This window comes from Coturnix japonica, chromosome Z, assembly GCF_054131305.1.
Source record: "Coturnix japonica strain WE chromosome Z, WE-NBRP24, whole genome shotgun sequence".
Classification (NCBI taxonomy): domain Eukaryota; kingdom Metazoa; phylum Chordata; class Aves; order Galliformes; family Phasianidae; genus Coturnix; species Coturnix japonica.
In genome coordinates, this window is record NC_140702.1 from 43375578 (window position 1) to 43397409 (window position 21832).

Below are 21832 nucleotides of genomic sequence, written 5' to 3' on the forward strand. Positions count from 1 at the left end.
GATTTACCACTCATGGAAGATTCAAGTGTTTAAATACACTTCTTCTGTTCACACAACATTCAAACTCCTAGCTATTCTTTTAAGAACCAAAGCGTGTTGTCCTAATGTCACTACATAAGATAGCTTCAGAATCAGGAAGTTCAGATGATATATCAAAAGTTTTTCATAAAATTAGGCCCATTTGCACTTGCAGACTTCAACCATGCCGGCAAACATCAAGTTAAAAAATGACATTGGCTTGCAGAAAAACCAAAGAATTATGAGTCATGAGCAAACTCATTTCCAGGACACAGAATTCTAATGACTTCCAGAAAATATCCTGCAGTCATGAGAAAAATCCTGGAAAGCACAGAGCCCAAATACATGACAAAACCCTATGGGACTAGACAAGAAGCTTGCAGGCTGCTTCAGCCAAAATAAGGATGTTTATAGCGGCTGTCCATATGAGGAAGTTATTTTGGAACAGTTATTCTAACATGCAGAAGCACAGTATGAAATATACCCTAACTATTGTGCACACAAGATTTTGTGGGATCACCAGTGTCCACTATTTCTCACATTCCACTTCAAGAGCTCTTGTTTGTTTGTGACTTTGCAATGTACAATTTTCTATGCCTTACATGCAATGTCTGTGCCTATTTCTACCTGATATTTTTAGATCAGCATGGAGATTTAACATTAAGAATATAAGGAGAAATAAAGTTCCTAATTTTTTTTCTAACATTTGACAAAGACAAGAGGAAAAGCCTCTGATGTGTCCTACGGAAACTTACAAAAGCTATCAGAGAGTGCTCCCACAACAAATCTGTCTGAAGTTGGCTTTGCACTTTTCAAGGTACATTTACTAATTTATGTAACACACCCATCAAAAGTCTTGAGATGAATTTATCTGGAGACCCAGCAGGTCTGTCTTATCAGTTCTCTCAAAAGGCATGAAAACATATACAAGAAAAAAAATCTAGTTCACATTTCCTGTCAGTGTATAATGAAAATTGCCACCATTTAGACAGTACAGGATTCCTCCTCCTGCAGGGCAAGAATATTCTGCCTTCCACTCTATTCTTCTAGCAGCATGATATGTCAGTGTATACTTTGCTGAAGAGAACTTTCTGTCAACAATCAGTGTTGCATTGGCATTATTGTGCAGTAAAAGACAACGAAGCATGACTCAATTAAACCACCAAATACTGCATTTAAATAACATTAACACCTGACATTTTAAAAGAACTGTGCAGGATTTTAGCTGCATGACTCTCGTTAAGGTCAGTGCTTTAATAATACAGCTTCCCAACCCAAATGTCTGACATAAACTTGTATCAGTAAGCCAATTGAGAATAAAGCCTGAAACTAGAATGCATCTTCTTCAACAAATATATTGCAGGAAAGATTCCTCCCATGCTATTGTTTACAGGAACAAATTTTATTAACCTTTGCATAGCACAGAAGTAGGAAAGGACTTCCCATTTAATTCTTAATTCTCTTTCTGTTTGGATAACTCCCTTGTGAACAAGGGATCTTGTAATTATTTTAAACCATTTTTTAATTCATTAAAAGTCTCGAATGTCATTGGGATGTTATAGAATGAATGCAGCATGGGTGCCAGCCAGTGTGTGCCAGCAGACTCCCATGCATTAAAGAGATTTTATGTGGAATCATGATGGGCTGGCAAATAAACAAACTTAGTACATACTGAAGCTACTGAAAATAATGACCTATTTACACAAATGTATCACTACCACACACATATACCAAATCCTTCCACCTAGTTGTATTTTCCCTGTAAAGTGTAAAAGATGTATGATTTACTTAACAGAGTATTGTTCACAGTAAATAGTCCATTATATTTGTTGCCAGAACATTCAGAACCAAGATATTCCCATAAATTAAGCCATTCAAGCACTGATGAGTGAACAGTCATTGAGGCTGCTATATGAGTTAGCTATCATGCAAAAAAAAGTAAAATAAATGTGTCTATGTATTAAATGTAATTGTCTTCCATTTTGAAGAACCTGCACTAGGAGGTTATACACTTGTTCATCATGAAAACATAATTAAGTAATAATTAAGTAGTAATGATATTATAATACTGAATATTATAAATACTTGATAATGATTAAGTATTTGTGCTTAGAGTGAATCCATTGTTATTTATTTTTTAATTAATGACTTTTATTCAATAAATCATAGCAAAATCTTCTAAAGTTTTAATCAGGCACAGTAGAGCCATGAGAAGAGAATCTAGGATCAGTAACGATCACTTTTACAGTGTATATATATATGTATATATATGCATGTAGCAAAATGACCCACTACTAAATAAGAAAGTAAGAACAAGGTACGTGAACAAGGTGAATTCAAACCTCTTTGTGCAGCAATGGTTGGAAAGTTCTGAAAGCACCTGACCCAAGGTGCACCTGTAAGTCTGTCATTGGTTGTGAAGCACAGGTGTCAGGGGTCAGGGCTGCTTAAGAACCTCACTAATGACCTCGTAAATGAGATGCAGTCATCCTCTACAAGTCCGCCATAGATTAGACTGGGGGCTAATCAGATATGGAACAACATAGCATAAAAAGATCTGGAAGTCCTCATTGACTCCAAGTTGACCACAAGACAGGAATGTTCTCTTGCCCAAATCATTGGCAGAATGATAGAATCAGAATCGTAGGCTCATTGACTGGGTGGGTTGGGAAGGGTCTTAAGTATCATACAATCTTGCTACCATGGGCAGCGTTGCAGCTGATAAGGTTGTACAGGGTCCCATCCAGCCTGACCTTAAACACCTCCAGCGATGGGACATGCTCCAAACATCTAACCCAAATCTCACCTCTTTTAGTTTAAAAACATGCCCCTTGTTTTATCAGACCATGTAAAAAGTCCACTTCCTTTCTCTAATGAGCTCTTTTTAATTATCAGAAATCAACAGTAAAATCTCTTCAAAGCCCTTTCTTCTCCAGACTGAACAAGCCCAGCTCCAACAGCTTGTCTTCATAGACTAGGTTCTCCAGCCCTCTGAGTATCTCCGTGGCCATCCTTTGAACATGCTCCAATAGCCCTGCATGCTTCTTATGCTGGCAGCCCCAGAACTGGACTCAGTATTTCAGATAGACCTCATGAGAGCAGAATAAAGGAGAACAACAGTCACCTCCCTCACTCTGCTGGACACCCTCTTCTGATGCAGCCCAGAATACAGTTGGCCTTCCAGGATACAAGCACACACTGCTAGCTGGCTAATGACAGGTATTTTGTTCACCAGAAGCTCAAGTCTCTCTCCACATGGCAGCTCTCAAGGTTCTTCTCCCAGTCTGTACATGTATCTAAGACTGCCTGAACCCTGGTGCAGTACCTTTTACACGGCCCTGATGAACATCACTCCATTCATGTGAATGTATTTCCCAAGGCTATCCAGATTTGTTTGGATGAAATCTCTTCCTCCAGTTGTATCCACTGCATCACTCAGCTTGGTGTCATCAGCAAATACACTGAGAATGCACTCAGTCTCACTGTCTAGATCATTGATAAACATGTTGGAGAGCACATGGACCTCAGAAGTATACCACTCATCACCAGTTTCCCCCTGGATGCAGCCCCATCAGCCACAACCCTCTGGTGAGATCTTCCATCCAATTCTTTAACCACTAAATAGTCCACTTTTCACATCCATATCTCAACAGTTTACAGATAATACTGTGCTATGGGATCTCACTGAAGACCTTGCACAGGTCCAGCTGGAAAACATCAGTTGCTCTTCCTTTGCCCACTGATGCTGTCACTCCATTGTAGAAGCCATCAGATTAGTGAGGCACAATCGGCACTTAGTGAAACCACACTGGCTACCTTGAATTACCTCCTTGACTTGTAAATATTCACTTTCATCAGACATGCTCTTTGCTTACAGTTGGAGGGAGTCTCCTCCTAGATGTTCAAGGATTTGATAGCTGTGATAGGAATAGATAGCTGTGATTCTGTTTGCTGGTAGAAGATAAGGTTCGGGTGTATAAATACCTGCAAAGAAGATGCAAATAGTTTTTTCTTTGCAGTGCTTAGTGACAGGGCAAGCAGCAATGGGTAAAAATGGAAATACACAAAATTCACTTAAATGTAAGAAAAGGAGCAATTTTTACTTTCAGGGTGAATTCACACTGGAACAGGCTGATAGGAGAGACTGTATATAGACTCCATTAGTGCAGATACACAATCCCAACTGGACATGACCCTCAGTAATTTCAGATGACCATGTTCTGAGCACATGGCCCAGACTACTTGATTTCCAGAGGTGCCTTCCAAGCCCAACTGTCCTTTATTTACTTTGTACAGAAATGAAATTTATTTTCCAGCAAAGGAGAAGGCTCTCATAATCATACATCAAACTTTGCTAACAGTAAAGCTTGTACTGAATTTGCAAGTATCTGTGGGGAAAAGGAGAGTCGAAAAGCCCTTCTACAGTATTGTTTACAATATGTGGAGTGATAATACAGTCAGCTCAATAAATGCTTTGTTGAGAACTGCATGCATACACATACTCAAGGAGTTTGTATTAAAAACTGTAAAACTTCCTGTTTGGTGGAAATCATATAATTCACAATCATCTCTTTTGAGAGATGATATTTGTTGGGAAAATAAATAAATTTTATTTTTAGACCTACCAGAAGGCATATCTGTAATCAATTATTTCTTGTGTGATTTTCCAAAAAACCTGGAGAATATTCTAATCCCATCAAAAATAGGCTTTCTTCTAAGGAAAACTTGGTTGTTCCCATAGAACAATATAGATGACAGAACTGAGGTTCCTTAAGTGGAAGCAGTCCATTTGACATCCTAGGCCCAAACCATGCATAGCTTTGAAAGTAAGGCTCAAGGTCTCAAACTCTGTAACTTCTAAAGCAGGACAAAGAGAGCAGAGTGTACAAACCAGTCACGGATGCTCTTTTGGCAGCTACTTTTACCCAACTGCATTGTCACTTTTTACACACGCAGGATTTTTATTGTGTCTCCCAAAAATGGAAAGAAATGCCTCGGTGCAATCATCTGCATGCTACTAAGATCTTGCCAGCTGGATTTCTTCTATTTGCTTGGAATTTATCACAAGCTCCAATTTATCACATGCCTGGAAAGGCAACGTGGGAGTATTTCACTAATGATAATCCAGTTTATTACTCAACAACTTCTTTACAATATGTGAAAGAGGAGCTTCCCATTACAAATGAGACATCTAACATCCAAACAACACATATTTCAAAGTCTCTTCAAAGCACATTGGTTTATGAAAAAGTCTGCAACTTTCAGCTGGTTGGTATTTGAACAGATTGAATGAGGTATACACCCTCCTTTCAATGAAAGCATACAAATGAGTTCATGTGAGAAATCATAGCTTGCTAGATTATTTCTGTTAACTACAATCAGTTTGCCATAGCTGTGACCTCTATACAATCTTAATGCTTGTAGCAGCTGAAGTAACTAGAGGAGATCAGTCCTAGTGACAGCTTGATACGGATTTCAGAAAGAAAAACAGATTTCATAAATAAATCACTCCTCTCTTTCTACATACACAATATCACATGTATTGGCGATGACAGGGAAGGGACAAGAATGTAGCAAATTTTCTTCAGTAGGCTGAGATAACATAGCACCGTCTTCCTGAAACTATAGAATACCATGAGGATATATTTTAAAAATGAAACATACAAACACTTCTGCATGCACTACTGAAAGAACTGCTCAATGTATTATGAAATATATTACTTCATTCTTAGTGCAAACATAGCAGAGACTTGACATTTTATCTGTCAGGGAAGAATACCATACTTACAGCACCTTTTCCAAGATTGGTCTCTGCCAGGAAGCAGGAAAGCCAGCACGTTGGAGGGAAGCAAAACCTCTGTCTTCAGTGTTCAAGACTAAATTAATCAGCATAAAGAAAAGTAGTGTTCTTCCTGTACCAGATAACTTCTATTCTTAGAGTTTAGTTTTGGAGAATTTATTATTTGTTTCTGCATGTATATCATGATATATGCATGCATATCATGACTGTCAGCAATGGACTTGCACAGGAGGCTACCTGAAAACTTGGAAGTCTTTTATTAGAGTTCCTTTGTCAGGTATTTGAGATTTATATCAACCTTTCTGGTTCCTGAGAACAAGGGCATTTGGAAGACTTTGATCATCATAAGTCGTATATTATCCACACAAATATTGTTTTCCAGAAAAATAAATAAATAAAAAAAATGGAATTTCAGCAGTCAGGACTCTAAAATCAAATCCCGTCTTTGACATATTAGAAGAAACTACAAATTCCATAATGCATAATATTATTTTTCTAATGTATCACTGGTCCATAATAAGAAACAATCTATTATATAGATTTTGCATTCAATCTTTTTGTCAAAAACTACATAGTACATCAAAAGTTAATAGCATTGGGGAGTTCAGTGATTAATATGGAAACAAGTGGTATATTACACATTTTCTTTTGTTCCTCATTCACAATGATGAAACTGCTAGGATTTAACCTTTAAGGGTTAAAGAGTTTAATCAATGTCAATGTCTGATCTTCTGAAGGCGATAAAGAACAGTCTGTCTAGTGATACCCAACAGAACATCACTTTGTCAAGCCACAAAGCGCCCAATAGCTTGTCAAGTAAGTTACCAGAAACCTCTTTGTGGTTAGAACTCAGCTCCTTCCTGCTTGACCTATTATTTGATATTTGACCACTTGGTTGCAAGACACTTGCTCTTTCCAGCTGAAATGTCACTGGGGCATCTTGTCAGCTCCCCGACATCTCGGCCTGACATACAATTTTACTTTTGTGTGCTACAAGGCAGAAAATGCAGGGCAATGGCCTTGCTTTAAATTCTGTCAGCATCAAAGATGGGCGTCACTCTTGGGTCCTACCAACAACAACAAAAAAGGAGTCTATTTGAAGGTCAAAACAGCCATTACTTTAAAGTCTTTCAGCTTAAACTAAATATATTACCTGCAACATTGGTTTGGGAACTGTCCTTATAAAGTACATAAACATATCATCAGAAATCCTCCCTGCACAATTGTTCTTCTTTCTTATGAAATGCAGACTTGATAAAAGGGTGAGTTTTCAATGCCTGCAGGGACCAGATTCAGCAGTTAACTTAACTTGTTCAAATAGGCAAGTGGTATCATGTAGCTTTACAAGGAGCAACCTGACCTTCTCACATTGACCAGCAGTGACATTATTGTGCAGGAAGAGAAGCAGTCACATCATTTCTGTTTTGCACAACCTGCTTAAAGTTTGCAACTAAATGCTTGTCTTCAGTTGAGCTGACAAGAGAAAAGAGGGGGCTCAGTGAACCATGGCAGGGCTGCCATGAAATGACAGGAATCATTGGCATACATTTCAAATAGCTCTCTCAATCCTATTAAAGTATTGCAGTCCTGCTTTAAAATAGACAAGTATGAAACAACTTTGATAGATAGAGACTAAAATGGCTTATTGATTTTTTTTTTAAGACTGAGGAAAATTACCCAAAATGTGTCATTCTTTAACATTTAAAAATATATTACATAAAAAATGAGCAACCACAATAAATAAAAGTTTTAAAAAATAACTGTTTTGGTATGCAAAGAACTAGAAGCATAGAAATGTGAACATATGAATGCACATTTTCATAAAACCGTAAAATTAATGTCAAAAAATACAAACGCTGAACTACAATCCAAAGGTAGCAACAAAATTGCACTTTAATTGCATCATTTTACATTAATGCAATTTTTTTTCCTTCTTGAAGATTATTGATACAAAATCCATTTTCCATTGTTCTTTTGGGACTGGATGTGACATTTAGGCTGAAGGAATAGACTGAAGGCTGGGAATTGGCTCTATTGTGCATAAAACTGTTGTAGGGTGTGTCACGATCAGCTTGCAGTGCCAAAAAATCTGGGATTCAGCGCTGGTCAGGCTGAATTCCTAGCTTGAAGTCATGGTGATGTCTGAACTCCCTCTTGATTCCTGAAGTAAAATGAAATAATATAAAAAAGAAAATCCTGAAGGATTCTACATTCAACGTTAAGCAAGCAAGAAAAATAGTATATATATTAATATACCTTTTATACTTATGTAATATTACAACCTTTATAAACAGATGCATCTGAAGTATCTGCTAGTGTCCATTTTTTGTTTCAATCATTTACTTAGAATATGTGATACCTGAATATACATGTATGTATATGTAAACCTTTAATAAGCAGAAACAAAGCAGAAACACAGTATTCTGCACCATTAAGTGTTTAAAAGTGTTATTAAACTATAACCAATATTATTTGAAGTGTCTAAAATACACACAAGAAACATTTACTCCATCATCATTCCTAAGTTTTGATTTTCTTAAGCAAGTAAACAAACTTACCGTTGTCACTGTTACTGGGGAAAATGTCCTTTGTTACAAGTGGAAGTTATTAAACTACTTTAAAATATATTTTGCCATAAATCGAAATCGAACACTTCATATTCTTTGAGCTTTAGCTTGTTAGAAGATTGTTGAGAATATACACTGAGTGCACCTTGCTGGGGAACACAGCTCATCTTTCACTGAGTCAGACATTCAATCAAACAGTTACAAAGGTTAGACCAGCTAAAATTCAACATTAAATATCTTGCAGAACCAAAACATTGTGCACTCTACTATGAATACAGATATATTTACATTAATATAAACACTAAATAGAGATACTGCATATTTATTTAAATATCTATTAAAAAACACAAAATGCAATGTCGTATTACTTTTCTGCCCTTTATCAAGATATTTTTAGCCAATGTACTATGTAGCTGTGAAAAATACAATCAACCATTTCATTATGACAGAAAGTATGGGAAAACTTCACATGCAAAGCATACGTATGGATAAGATAAAAAGTAAGGCCGTTATAGTTTATCTTATTTTTTAAACATTCTCTTCTCAGCATTTGAGGAATTTATGTGCATTCACATACACAAACACACAATGAGGCAGAAATGCACATATGTATGCAGGCATACAGGTTCCAACACAGAGACTCACTGATATACAGAGAGAGACAGGATGGTGTATGTATATTCATATTTTAGCAAATCCAGACTCAAGCATATGTATAAAGACACATCCATGAAAGATCCCCCTTTCCTGTCTTAGTACTGCTGGAGAAAAATCAATGGTTGCTTCTAATACCTATTTCAACAGTTCTCTTTGATATGGACTCTTTTGATTTCCTGGCTCATCACAAGCCATACTGCAGCTCATGTAAACTGCTGGGTTATGCTACACCTTCATTAAGAACACACATAGTAGCCAAATTAGATGACTGGTCCAAGGAGATAATAAAAATGGGGTAGTGCCTTTAGTTTCTCTGAACAACTCTGCTTATGAGGTGGAGATAACCATAGTAATCATGCTGCCTATTCAGTCCTGCTCAATACTATGCAGAATGGGAACCACTACAGAGCAAAAGCACAAAGAAGCCTCACTGAGTTTGTAGCAGCGTATCTGAAATAAGACCTCAATGAAGGCATCCACTTCTTACACTGATTAATAGCTTGTTATTTGTATACTTTAATTAGCTGGCATAAATTGTCTCTTAAAAAAAAAAAAAAAAAAAAAAAAGACTAATTCATAAGAAAATATTAAGAAGACATTGAAATATGCAAATAAACAGATAAACAGTGAGATTCTAGAAATGTTTCTGTAAACAAAGTAAACAAAGTCACTAAGACATAAGTTATTAACAGGTTTCACTCTGGATAATAAATACTGAAGATAAACATAGAAATTTGTGCTTCTTTCATTATCTTAATTTATTGACATATCTTAATGACTAAAATCACAGGCTACTATTGCTACCTCATAATATTCTTTTATATAAATATATATATAGTGATGTTACTTTTTGAGGAATATGGCATCAAAATCCCAGTAAAAAGAAATGAGATTTCCTTTGAGAATAGCAAAAAAAAGGTATGAAACTTAATGATTGGCAGCAAGTCAATAGACTATGTTACAGTAAAAGCTTCACTGTTGGGGGAAAAAAGCTCTGCTTTAGTTATCCAGATCCTGTACTGTACTTCTTACAAGGAACAGAATACTGTTCACTGAGTAGAAGGGAAATCAGATCAAATAACGATGTGATTGATGTAAAAAAAATCTTGGCCATTACTCATAAGAACTGTTCTGGTGCAATATCATTATATACATTCATGAAGAATAAGAAAACCATGCTCTTTAGGTTAGTAGAGGGAAAGAAAAAAAAAAAAGAAAAAAAAAAGTACAACTTTTACAATACACGTTGTTTGAACACATACCCATACAATAGAATTTTAAAGGCAGTTACAATTTCCCAACAGAGCCCCTCGAACTTTATTATATTTAGAGACCTTTCTAAAATATGTATTAAACTGACAAACTCAGATGGCTGTGCCAGGGCTGTGATGATTATCCATCATATGAATATGCATTGAGATCATTTTTAAAAGAGGAATTACCTATCTTAAATACGATATCTGCTCAGGTAAATCTTTAACACAGCACTTTCATTTACCTGATAGGCCATAAATGATTCCATCTAAACTGTTTCACTTCATCAGGTAAATAGGTATTTAGGACACAGCAGGTCTAGCAAAAAATAGGCTTTCAAAATGTTTATGGAACACAGTAATTGGTCATGTCCTATGGTCCTTTTTCAAAGTTTGATAGTCTATGAAACACATTCTCCCAAAAGAAAAGAAAAGAAGAAAGATTAGTCTATATTTTGAAATAGTTGCTTTTTACACTGTGGTTAATTCAAGCAGTTTTTTTATTGTTAGACTTGGAAAAACAATTTCGAAAACAACTGTTCTCTACTGTTCTTTTGTGACTAACCTGTGATCACATTTAGGATCTGGTTAAGTGGTTGTCTCGTGATATATGTGCAGATTTACAGAAGTTAAAACTGATTCATAATGTGTTGCTTTATAATTTATGACATAGCAAGAGAACACTGCAATGCCATCAGTGTTATGTTGGTGTGAATATACCTGCCTATTCAAAAGCATCATGTTGGGATCAAAAACACACTATTTTGCTTTTATATATCAACACTTGTGAAGTAATACATGCAGTCAGATGCTTGGAAGTAGAAAACTGTGGATCTCTTTTGTCAGTGGTGCAAACAAATAACTACATAAAGAAATACTCTGTCAGAAATACGTTGTTTATATTCAACAGCAGGAGTAAGATCTATAACCAGAGTGGAAGATACAAATCAGTCAGGATGGTTTTAGCCTTCAAAGTCAGCACAAAAATAATTTTACTGGACCACAATCTTCACTGTAATACCACAACTTTTCAATTGCTTTCTACTATTTATATGTTATAACAACTCCTTCCCATTCAGCAATTTCCCGCCACTAATTTTAGTCACTTTAAGCTCTTTTCAAATATTCAATTTCAAAACACATTTCCCTTCTCCCCCTTCGTTATATATGTAAAATCATTAAATATATATACATATGAATAGTAAGCATAGTTACATGCTTTGTGAGTTAAGGCTTCTGGACTGTGAATGACAAACTTGCAGGTTTGTCTGAGAGAAGGAAATAATGAAGCCACTTAGAACAGAAAATGACCAAGAATGTGACAAAATGAATGGACTGAAAGAATACCGAAGTTGCAATGTAATACAAAGACTCAGCTAGAGAGGTTCTCTATAACTCATTCTTTTATCACAAGGCAAACTGAAGATGACTGTTGAATTACATAATAAGGCCAAAGTGTTATCTATTGGAAGTCACCGCACTACAATCTACCTAGATAGTGGGGATGCCTGGCAGAAAATAGAAGTACAGAGGGAGAAGCAAGCTGTAGTTTTTCCCAGCAATCTCTAAAATCTCTGAAAAGGCTGTAGCACAGCCACTCAAGAACAGAGGAGTCTGAGTTAAGCACAGAAGCTGAGAGCAATAGGAGAAAAGTGGGAAACAATGTATTTCTTCACAGTTGATTTCTGGTACTGATTCCTTCCCTTCTCCCCTCCTCACCCCTCACATTTATACATGTATGCACAAACCAAATGGACAATGATACTTTTCCACCTTCTCCCATCTATGCTACCACTGTGTTCCTTCACTGTAGCAATATCTATCTCAGTACACGTTAAATAAACAAGCACTGTCTTTGATTCCATTTTGCTGCACGTATGTGGAAAACCTATTTCCCTTTTAAGAGATGCAATTTTTCTGATCATTCACAATCTTCTTCTCAGACTGTTACCACCAAAATTGAGCTGGGTTTTGCCACACAATACCAATGGACATCAGTATGCTGCTAATTCACTTGCTGCTAGAAGCAGCTCAAACAGACATTTCTCACTTGAAGTAAAACAAATAAAACATCAGACTGATGAAAATGCTAAAAACAGCTGCTTAAAATGGAAAGTATTACTACTGACATTGTTAGTTAACACACTTCTTCAAAGCAAGAACGTATGCTGGCCAAAACTAGAAAGTTTGCTTCCCGAGTCAATGATTTTGCAATTCTGTATTCTGAGACTGTAAGACTAAATATCTGCTCTGACACAAAGTAAGAAAATAGTAACATTCAGTACAAATTTTAATTGTCAGCACTCCTGCTTGGATTCTGGAAAAAATTTACCATCAGAGAATAGTTCAGGGGACTGTCAACTCATTACATATTAAGTCAGAAAGGTAGACACACAACACACTTTCTTCCTTGGATGCTGCTAGCCAGCAACTGTAATGGCTTTTTTCATTTTCAAAGAATTCCCTCTTCAATTTTCAGGAGTTATTAAACAAACACGATTATAAAATATCTGGAAATAATTTTTTTTTTCCTGCTTCTATAGTGCTTTTGTATTTAATGAATTCAGTGAAATCACACTCTTGAGGCTCAATTAAAAACAATTAAAGGAAGATTTCGTAACATTTTGTTTGTTTTCTAAAAGGAAATTCTTGTTTTATTCAAACATACTTAAATGTGTTCCATTTGAACAATGGAACATGGCTTACCACATCAGAACACTTTATCTTCAATGTCTTCTTCACTTAAAGAGAGATAATTTGGTTTTGCGTTGTTAATTTTAATGATTTCCAAATATTTGGCCAGAAATCTACCCTACAGCCTACAGTGTCTTTTTTTTTCCCAGACACTGCACTGGATACACATAATAATCTCCCACTTCCAGGTCAAGTTATATGCACTGCAATGTAACAATTCCAAAACACTAGGCAAAAAAAAAAAAAAAAAAAAAAAAAGTAGTGTACTATTTTCATGGTGAAATGTTCACTAGATGTGGTCCTCAATCCAAGTTTCCAAATTATTTACTAAAGGAGCATGATATCATGAGAGATAAATTTTGCCCATACTGCCTACCAGAGACTTTCCACTTTCCCAAGAATCGAAGCAACTATGTTTTGCATCAGTGTACTGTAAGACACTGATACTCCTGTGGCTTCCAATAAGCCTTTCTCAGCCTACGTGAGTTTTACTACAGCTTTTTATCACCTCTGATCAGTATTTCTCTCTGATGGTCACCTTTGCTGCTCTTTCCTTTTTTTTTTTCCAGAATGAAGATGAGATGACAACTACAACTGGAGTCTAAAGTACACATGACCATACACTGAGGCACAAGTGGCTCATGAAGCAGCACTCGCCACTCACTGCTTCGACTTTTCTTCTGTCAGCGCTCATAGAAAAGCAGTCACCATCCAACAAGTTAAAGTGTCAAACTTCATATTCTCTTGAGAAATGTATTCAGTCATCACCTGAACTCCTAGGCAGTGTGACTGTCTGACGTAAGCCTTCAATGTTTCTTCTGAGTTGCATGCATACTGCCACTCTAGCATAAAAAGGAAAGAACTGTATTTACATTCATTTTGCCAAACATTAGCATCTTCTGTCCAATCATTTGAATGCAGAAGTGTTAGGAGAAAACAGCTTAGAGAACAAGAGTTGACACGTACAGTGTGAAATCTTAAGGTGCTTGAATGCAATGAGGGAGAAAGTGAGACAGAACCACATTTCATCTCCCTAACTGTGCGATAGTCCACATGAACTTTGTGACAGGTCTCTGTCTCTCAGCCACACTTGACTAGCTTCTGCTGACATTCAGCTGTCAGACAGCAACCCTTTACCATGCCCCTAACATGCTCTACAGCTTCACCCAATTAACTCGCTTTCACTTGACATTGCAGCAAAAAGCTTCATAATAGGTGGTCAAGGTGCATGGTGTCTGCTTGCCCTCTAACTGCTCACGCACAGCAAAACGCTTAGCTACCTTCCTTTTTGTCTGTTTGCTCAGAACGGGTGCAACTACCATCTATGCATTTCATTACTAAACAGACAAGGAAAGCTGAGGTTTGCCAGTAGGGCATTAATCAGTCTTTCACTAAAGACTAATTTTAATGCAGAATCATAAAGCCAATCGTCACAAAGATTTTGGCAAAAATGAAATTACACTAGCTCAATAAATCGCTTCAATCATTTTATAATTAATGAAGATATATCAGCAACACAGGTAAAAGGGGAAAATATGGAAAAGGTAATTATTTCTAACAGTGCCGTTTAACATTATAAAGGAGAAAGATCTACAAACACTAGAAGTGTCCTTAAGATTCAGTTTTCTTGCATTAAAAAATATTCAGGCATTCAGAATATTATTTTTTTTGCTGTGCATTCCCATCAAATCTGCTGTATTTTAAAGAATGAGGATTAGAACAATCTATGTAGCTAACAAAACAAATGAACTATTTAAAATGGGAAAAGAAAATATTTGTGGATCTACTGATAGCTTATTTTAAAATGAGAAGAAACATGGAACTTACTGCTACTCTCAAGACAGACGCCTTGAGAATATACTTTTGCTCACTATTTCTCTCCAAAGAATTTGAATAAATAGGTAGACTAAGTCAGAAAATTCCTTCAAGAAGCCAATACTCAGCATGCACTGATGATATTCAAGTGCCCTTTGATGAAGAGGCTTGTTAACCAAAGCTGGAACAGACTGGATGAGTGTCTGGACAGCAGAATTATGAGAGCAGCTGCAGTGAATGCTTTGTGATAGCCTTATCGGTTTCAGCTACTCAAAAGACTGTCCACCGAGTCCATGCAGATTCAGTTGTTTGCTAAACTACAGTAAATTCAGGAGATTATGTTCCCTATTTGCCCTCCCAGAACATCTATAGGGTCACGAAGTTTTCTTTAAAAACCACTGAAAAAGCATTTGTTATATGAGAGATCTGTTTTTTATAAAGAGAAGCAAACAATCAGATTGCAGAAACTGGAAACTCAAGAGAAGCTGTAAACATGAAGGAAGGAAACCAAAAAGGAAACATATTGATTGAGGTGTAAAGCATACACGTCTTTCAACAGTAATTTATGGCAAGGAGATAGAACCAACTTATCTTTACAAAAGGTGGTAAAAAGAAGCATGTCATGTGTACTTAGAGTACCTACTTTAGCAGAGGTTCTGGGCTTGATGGTCTCCCCCTTCCAACCCCTGCAGTTCTGTGATTCTGTGACTTGGAACCAGCACACCTCTGGCAGAGGTTGCTGATGCCAAAATGAGCAATTTTCAGCAATGAAAAAAGACTGTAATGAGCGTCTCACTCATATTTCAAGTGAATAGGAAAATGTTATTACTCAGGCTTACAAAAAAGTGTCATGAAAAGACAAGGCCTTTCAGTGGAGAAAACAACTGCAGATCCTGAAATGTGAGGAGAGACTCTGAACTCATGAATTGACAGCCTTTAACATTCCATAGAAAATGCTGGATTGTAGGTAGCTCACAGAAGACAGAACTGGGATGATAAGCTGGATGACTAATGCAATTTGACTGTACCTATCTGAAAAACAGTCTTTTCCATTGTGGTTTTTTTTTTTTGGTTGTTTGTTTTAGCAGATTTGTAACATAGACCAACTCTTGCACGTTGAGCAAGAGCATGTGCATTTGCAATAGGCTACAGGCCTGTAACTCAGCTTGTCTAAAAACATTAAACCAAGAGGCCTCTTTTAAAAAGATCTTCTAATGACAGAGTGAAAAATGATAGCATAATGCCATGCTTAAAAGTGAGCTGTTATTGCTTTCAGCTTTATTTTCTCAACAGGAATGTTTATTATTAAAACCATCTATGTTGCCAGAAGACAAAAGGTTCCACCCTCCGAGTGCAGGCCAGTGCTGTGGCATTTTCTTGGTCATCCAATAAAGATGTATAGACTGTCACCTCTCAGTCAAAATCCTGATAAGGGCTTCATCCCCTGCCCCTCAGTACAGCTCCAAGAAAGATTCACCTTTGGCTCCCTGTATGTTTGAGGTATTTTTCAAACTTTTGTTTGTTACTCAAAACAAACATTTTAATGTTCATTCATCCCCAGTAAAACCTGGTTCACATAACTTCAGGAGGAAATTACTCCTCCTTCTGTAAATTGCATATGGTATCTTGTGCAGTGTGTATTCAAAAGGATTGTTCTAATGGGTAGCTTTATAACAGTAATGGTTAGGGAACACAGTTGGTATTCCAGCAGTATTGCTTATAAAATAGCAGTTGATATCTGAATGGCTTAAAAAAAAAAAAAAATAATAATAATAAAAAAAGAATATTTTAGGTTCAATTTCAGTTGACAGCTAACATGTAGGTCTTTTGTAAATGCATGATCCAAATTACACTAACTGGGCAAGGAATCAAGCTTATCAGTTATAAACAACTTGAGTGTGGGTGAGCTCGGGTTACTGTATCTGTTGGTTTTGGCCCAATTTACATATACAGTTAAACTTCAGACTGAGATTAAACAACACTAACAATTGCTTCAACAGAACTTTTTATACTCATTAGATTCGAGAGTACAATCAGCCTCTAAGAACTGTTTTTCAGTCAGGTACTAGACCATCACTTTCTGTGAGGCTGAACATGTAGCCTGAGTGAGGCAAATGGAACTAATATTTCCTGCATACCAATCATATTTTATGCGAATCAACATTAAAAAAAAATGCTAATGGAATTTCATCCTTCAGTATACATATGGCAAATGTGTGTTCTGAAAGCACAGAAGAGTTTCTTCAAAAAAAGCCACCACATACAACACTGAAAACATTCATCCGGCACACAACGTTTTTATCGAAATTTAATGAGAAGCATAGAAGGAGACTTAGAGAGAAGTTCCTTCAGCTTTTTGGCTTTTGCAGCAAGAAAGCTGTAGCATAACTTTAAAAAATCATTTTACACAGGGATATTTCTGTAATTTGGTGTGCTTCCTATGTTTCAGAATGGTATCTTGAAATTCCTTTACTCGGAACTCCTGATTAGATTATGTTCTTCCAAAAAATCTTTTTTATATAGTATGGCAAACTTCAGTAAGGAATTAAATTCAACCAGAAATTTCTAAAGATATAGGATGTTTTGACACGTGCAAATTGAAATGAAATGGGATGACTGTTAGTGCCAGGCAGCCCTAGTTAAGTAAGTTTCAGGATTTGCTGAGGCTCCCAAAAGAGTGCAGTTCAATTAGAAGACCCTGTGAAAGAACCCTTAGTGTTGTGAGTCTGAAAGACAGAGAGGGACCCTACCAGGGGATTATACCCCTGTAATCACCATATGAACCAGTCGTTTTGTGATCAAGTGACACACACATGCAGGTACTCAACCAAATCTGTAAGATCAGTGAGCTATTTCACAACTGTGGTTAATTACCTGTCATACCTAAATAGTACAAAAAGCTGCTCAAAATATTGATGAACATACAAATTTAGCGAAGGCAAGTAGCGCAGTGTCAGCTTTATGGCAACATTTCCTTAGTGAACCACATATCAACTGCAGTTCAGGCACAGATTCAGAAGCATGGTGTCTTAACATGGATCTAAAAGTTACAGGGATCTCTCTCCAAAAGCCTGAAGAAATGAAGCAATCATACTATCTGAAAATGACAAAAAGGAATAATTGTGTCACCATCATGCCATTTGCTTCCTTAATACCATCAAATCTAGCAGGGAAAAAACTATTGATTTTCCACACCATCCTTGCCCACTTTAGTACTTCAATACACTTTACTAGTTACTGTGCATATCAAAGGGACCCTACCTTCCATTTAAAAAAATAAAAATAAGAAAAGAGTCAGCTCCTTCCCTTTCCAAAAGTTAGAACTTCTGAAAGAAGTCAACAAAAGAATAATTTTTTGGTAAAATGGGAAAAATATATTTTAAGGACCACATTGTATTTTTGAATCTCTTTACCTGTACTGAACTGTTACACAAACTAAAACAGAAACAGAAACATTTGAAAATGTTTTTATCATGATAATATCCTCACAGTTGACAGTGAGGTCCTTTGCACTATCAGGTACTCATTTCACACAGTAAAAATTTCTTCAAGTACTGGTTTATTCAGCAGGCCAAATTGCTGCAGGGAGCCAGGTCTCTAGAGAAAATAGGTCCCCACTATGATTAACTGGAAAAACTGTGCCTTTGCTACATAATGTGGGGTTTCACAGAATTCCATGAAAGGTTTTTATACGTAATTTAAAGAAGACAACAATAAATAAATAAGTATATGCTGGATAAATACTCAGCAGTGTGACTTAAATATGTAAAACCCAATAAAAATAAACACTAAGATGTAACTGGCTGACTGTATGCCCCTAAATCATGTCTACGTTACAGGAACAGGCATGAGTTAAGAACAGCGTTATGCTTTATGCCTGAACACTGAATTTCCTGTCTTTTTATCTGTGCAGGTCGTATTCTCTAACATATTTTATAGAGTGCATTTTTTTATTTCTTGCATTACCTTTTATCCTCTGCACAAAATGCAAACCATAAGACAATGGAAGCAGGTAAGCAGAAGTATTCCTACAAAAACATGTTACTCTATAGTGAAAATGTCACAGAAAAGAACACAAAGGTTGCTCTTTTTTTCCACAAGTGAAGAGGATGTAAACATGAACAATTACATAAGGAGGTAGGAGAAAAAAGCATGAGCAAAAACTTTGATTCTATAAATTCCAGAAAGGCACAAGCTCAAGGAGACTGTGATGGTTTACAGCACCCTTCTTCACCATCATCATTATCTCCCTTTGGCATGTAACGGATCTTCTATATGGTCTAGTCTGACAGCTGAGAAATCTGCTGTGGGACTGATAGTAAAAATGATGCCTGGTCCTTCCAAGTGCATCAGGAGCATTCTAAGAGGAGAAAGAGTCATCAGAAGTACCTGTTTCCTTTGAGGGAAGGTTTGCCCTGAGCTGACACTGGATTCTCTAGGGCTGGGCATTGTCTCCCTGCCATCCAGAGGGAAATACAAACATGTAAACATGACGGGCTTAAAATACAGCTTTCGAGGGTAATACTTAGATATCCACTGTAGATTCCCCAGCCCAATCCAGTTAAATGCCAACACACTTATTTATATATTTATTTATTATAGTGAGCGAATGTAGCATCATGCATACCACGCTGAGGGGACGCTGCACATACAAGCATTTCTGAGGCTGGCTGAGAAACAAGACTCTCTCCCTATGTGGTGGACAGTGAGATATTGCTACAAAATAAGAAGAAATGCCATGAAAGAAATCAAAAATCCTTCCGCCTATTGTACCAACTGATCTAATCTCAACTCCCAGGTAGCATCTCAATACCTTGCACTATTCATTGAAGCTAACAAATGAAGATCAGCCCAGAATTTTCTTCTTTTAACGCTGCACTGAATAATTAGCTTGACATACACAAAAATGCAAAATTAAGCAGGAGTCAGAAGAAGTCAAGGAAATCATTATTCACAACATCATACTTCATGCGATTTAAATTTACAATGATATGAAAATATGAGGAAGATGACAACCTGGATTCCACACATTCGCACACCATTTAAGTTTCTGAGCTAGACTCATTCAGGCACAGCTATGCTTTAATCCCCTCCAAAAATTTCTCAGTGAATTCTCAGTCACAGAAAAGACAGACATTCTCTTTATGTTTAACCTACAGTTTAACAGGGAATAATAGAAGCTTCCCAGCTCCCTTTCTTGAAATAACTTCTTCAAACGGGAGGAGGAAGCACCTTCTGGCCTGAGTAAAAGTTCTTGAGTCTGGAAAGAAGTGAATTTGTCTGCCTTTGTAGAGAATATTCCTTTTCTTCTATAAAGCCAGTAAAATTCTGTCCTTGGCTCTGTTCTTTTGTAAAAACTTTTTCTCAGGGTTAAATGTCCTGGTCTATAATATCAAGTTCTCAAAATAACAGCCTGTCTAGCACTCCCAATGCTTTTATTTCTACTATAGCATTAGCAATACACGCAATCATATTTAAAAGTTTCTCTTATTTTGATGTTCTGAAAATTTTACTTTGTGAGGTGTGGGAGGAAGGCTAAAAGAAACAAAGGCATGTAGCAAGCATGAAGCAAACATATGCAGCTGGCAGATAAAAAGCACTGTATATTACCAATGAAACACATTCTGAAAGGCTGCGGCATAGACATCTGACAAGGAAAATAGTATCACACAGCTGTCTCCTGACTCAGTGTTGTCCTCCACAGCCACCGGGGCCGTTCTGAAACATCCAGTCCCACAGAGTCCCACAAATCATTTTGCAAATAAAATAGAAGACCAGCTCACTTCTATCTTTTTCTTTCAAAAACGGAACAAAATGAAACACAGGCATTCAGTTCCTTTCCCCTGTTAATCTGGTGCAGACAGCAAATGAATGGGCAGTGTTTCTCTGCAAGGCAGACTTGAACCTTTGCTTTAAAGCTGTTTCCTTGTCCAAATCATTAGTCCCTCTGAACTAATTTCCAATTAGTTACTCTAGGAAGTACAATTGTTGCCCTGGCCTGAGCACTTAGCGTAGGAGATGAATACAGTGCTAGTTTCCAAGTGTCTTGTTTTCAATCCTGGGAACTGAGGACCCTTGCTTGTGAGCTGATAGTTCCAGTACCTTACTAGAAACACATTTTTAATGCCATAGAAATGCAAACCATGAACGAGAAAGGGAAAGGAGCTTAGCTTCCTGAAAACATGACCCTCCTTTTCTGCAGCTCAGCCAATGTCTTGAAAGATTTGTTTTGAGCTTAACATTGGAATAAACCTGTGGTCATTTAGGAGCTTCATGGTTTCCATTAAACCGCACAGCATGGACATTTGGAATTTCATGGCAGCGGTGAAGTGAGAATGTAGACCTTGCTTTTCCAAAGCACAGGCAACTGCCGAGAGCTAACACCCACACACATTAACTCACATTCCTTAGCCAATTCTTGTCATTAAAGAGGCTTTCAAAACAGACAGAACACAGCAAATAAATAAATAAATAAATAAATAATACCACCAATAACTAAAGAAACCACTAAAATCGCCTTCTTGAGCACTTGAAAGCAGAATACTACCAGTAGAAATGTAATGCTTAAATGCAACAAATTCACTGTGTCCATCGATAGTATTCACGGCATTAACTCTGCAACTGCACTGAATAGCTGAAGTATTGGAAACCACCTAATTACCCAAACATTTACCTCTCTGCAGGTGTAAATACATGGGCCTAATAAGCTTTCCCACTGTGAAAGCAGTTACTTAAATTATATTAAAATATTAAAAACTATTTAATGAGTTTTTTTCCCCTAAAGTAAATTGAGTGTGTGCCTTAACCTGCTTCAGGCAAAGGAAGTTTCAAACATATTGGTTTTGAAACTAGCCATTATTTCCCATGTTGCAAAAATGGCAATTTTATTTCCCAACAGCAAATGAAACTGTCAGGAAAATTTAGATGCAATAAAATTGGGTGGTTAAACCAACATGCTGGATTTGGAATAAAACTGAATTAAAGGAATTAAAATTAAGCATTATGTCAGTCAAACTTCATAAGAACTA

The 21832-nt window shown here is 36.7% G+C and overlaps 1 protein-coding gene across 19 annotated transcripts in view; it reads right to left on the reverse strand.

The window, feature by feature from the left end:
* Positions 1-7687: 7687 nt before the first annotated feature.
* The window catches only part of CCDC171 (coiled-coil domain containing 171), a 153208-nt gene continuing 139063 nt past the window's right edge, over positions 7688-21832 (reverse strand). For all 19 annotated transcript variants that reach the window (XM_085528645.1, XM_085528640.1, XM_085528653.1 and 16 more), the window contains one exon: positions 7688-7979. The gene's annotated coding sequence lies outside the window, so the exon portion shown is untranslated. The remainder of the gene's footprint in view (positions 7980-21832) is intronic.